Source organism: Gadus macrocephalus, chromosome 15 (genome assembly GCF_031168955.1).
Source record: "Gadus macrocephalus chromosome 15, ASM3116895v1".
Classification (NCBI taxonomy): Eukaryota; Metazoa; Chordata; class Actinopteri; order Gadiformes; family Gadidae; genus Gadus; species Gadus macrocephalus.
In genome coordinates this window covers 3775976-3778475 of record NC_082396.1, presented here as the reverse complement: position 1 = coordinate 3778475, position 2500 = coordinate 3775976, and the positions used below count along the sequence as shown (strand labels likewise).

Below are 2500 nucleotides of genomic sequence, written 5' to 3'. Positions count from 1 at the left end.
TGGGTGTGGGGAGCGTGATGTCAGCTCTGAAGGGCTCTGATCCTCAGCTTGATCCTCTGCCTCATGGTCGGCTGAACAGAGCTCCTCTCTTTATATTCTCAGCAGCCCCACACACACACACACACACACACACACACACACAGGCACAAAAACACACACTTACACACTCCTCCGGCTGTTAAAATGCACTTAGTGTATACAGCTGATGGCCGGTTATGGGAACCAGCCACTAGCAAGTAATATAAAGACACACGCATGCTCCGGCGGCACATGTACTGTATACACACGCCACACACACACACACACACACACACACACACACACACACACACACACACACACACACACACACACACACACACACACACACACACACACACACACACACACACACACACACACACACACACACACACACACACACACACACACACCACGTATCCTTTCCATCAAAGTTAACATATTGGCCACCAGGGTTGCTGAATGATGCCAGTTCTTTACATCTTCTCCTTTAACTTAATGATCTGTAAACAGGTCATTAAGTTGATCGGTGCATCAATGAATCTCATCATGTGAAGTGAACAGATAGAAAGGGACCACTGTATTGCTAATTCCTCTCCCATATGGCCGGGCTCCACTTCATCAACGTTACGGTGTCGCGGTTTCCTGTTGCATCTTAATGGAGCAGAACATAGAACCCTAACCCTTTCCTGACTTTTCCTTCCCACTGTGGGACTACTAACTAATAACCCCCCTTTTCAACACTTAACAAGGTTAGATGTGGGGTACTGCGTCAAGCGGTTTTGGTAGACTCGGACGAGTTTGGGTACAAATCTGTTCGGTGTTTTCAGCTCAGCAATTTGCCGTTGGTTTGAGTCTGGGCTGTGGGTAGGCCCCTTATGGGTTGAAACGTCCAATGTCTGATCCGTTCAGACCGAAGGACGGTCCTTTTGGGATCTAACAGAGCTGACACCTTCTCCGACGGACATGGGCGGGGGCGAGTCTGGCGTGCACTGCTAACTGATTTACCGGATCCCTTATCTGGCACCATGGTGACCTCTCCCCCCCCAGAGAGGAAATCTGTCTCCTCCAAATGGGGCCAATTTTCCATTGCATTGTACAACTTCGGAAAACCAATGCAGGAATAGCAGTCCTTTGTTTATCGGAAACTGAATCGGGAAGTCGAGGGGGAAGAGACTTTTATGTGTTCTTCCGGTACGTTTTATTTTGTTAATACAAACAAACAGCAACGAGCCTCATAATGTTCTCACCTAAGCTGACCGGCAGTTAAGCTGGCAGAGTCCCAGCTGAGAGACCTGAGGTGAACCCTTGTATTGTATAGACGGGTTAACTCAGGTCCTCCAACCTCCAACCCATACCAACCGTGGTTTAACCCGGATGGTGCTGGGTGGAAAAAGGGGTGGAACTACGCCAGACTTTCCTCAATGTGGAAGAGAGCGTTGGACCCAACCAAGAAGGGATATGGAGGACACTTCCCCACGGTGCACTCTGTACAAAGCTGGGCTTGGCACAGGTACCTTACAAGAGGATTTGTGGCGAGCAGAGGCTGTAATGAGACTGATTCTGGTGGTTTCTAAGGTCTCCATTTCAAATCATGGTTGAACCTCTGCTACCAGGGAGCCAAGAGCTTTGACATGGCAAGGATACAGTAAGCTTCTAAATGGGCACGGGACACTGCTTCAAGACATGTCCTTTTAGAGTACGAGGATTTCAAATATGATACTGCGGATTGTGCTTTTTGGTTGAAATGTGCTTTTTTGTAGCTTTTATTTGAATGGAAAAGCCTACATAACTGTGTTTTTTAATGTTGTATCGACTCGTATGAGACCAAGGCCAATGGCAACGAGACCATTCATTTGTGAAGAGCTGTACGTTTTCATCTGATCAACTTATCTCTTAATGGGCGATATGCCCTTCATACCCTGTTAAAACATCCCCCTTATCTCCAATTGGTTTGATGCTGCCAACGTCATGGCCATATCTTGATATGCTCCATCACAGACGGTATCAATAAATAACCGCAGAGATAGTTTACTTGATGTTCAACTGCTGTCACGATAAGAAAACACCTTGATAAGCCATTCCTGGACATACAACCAAATAATTCACGCAAACGTGGAAAAAAATCCAGACATCGGGCATTAGTCATACCCAGCGCATGTGGTATGTATCTGGACAGGTTTTTTTCCTCCAAACGTTGTCTCGACTGTTTACGCCTTCTAAATCCAGCCAGTGCTGGGCCTAAGCCGCGTCTAACTGATAGCAGGGAGTGAGAAGCTCCCAAGTGTTCAGGTGCAGCCTTTAAATGCCAACCCGAAGTCTGTATAAATCACTGACCACCTCCGTCTGCATCAAAACACCCTATTTCCCAGAAGCACTTGAAACGATTTCAATGGCTTGCGATTTTTTTCCGCATTGATTTTGGAGTCCTCTAAAAATGAAAACAACACACGTTCTGAATTCCTGAGAAAGATTCCTT

General features: G+C 46.7%; 1 protein-coding gene across 1 annotated transcript in view; it reads right to left on the bottom strand.

Moving 5' to 3' along the window:
- Window positions 1–2500, bottom strand: part of itga9 (integrin, alpha 9) — a 47205-nt gene that overhangs the window by 11997 nt on the left and 32708 nt on the right.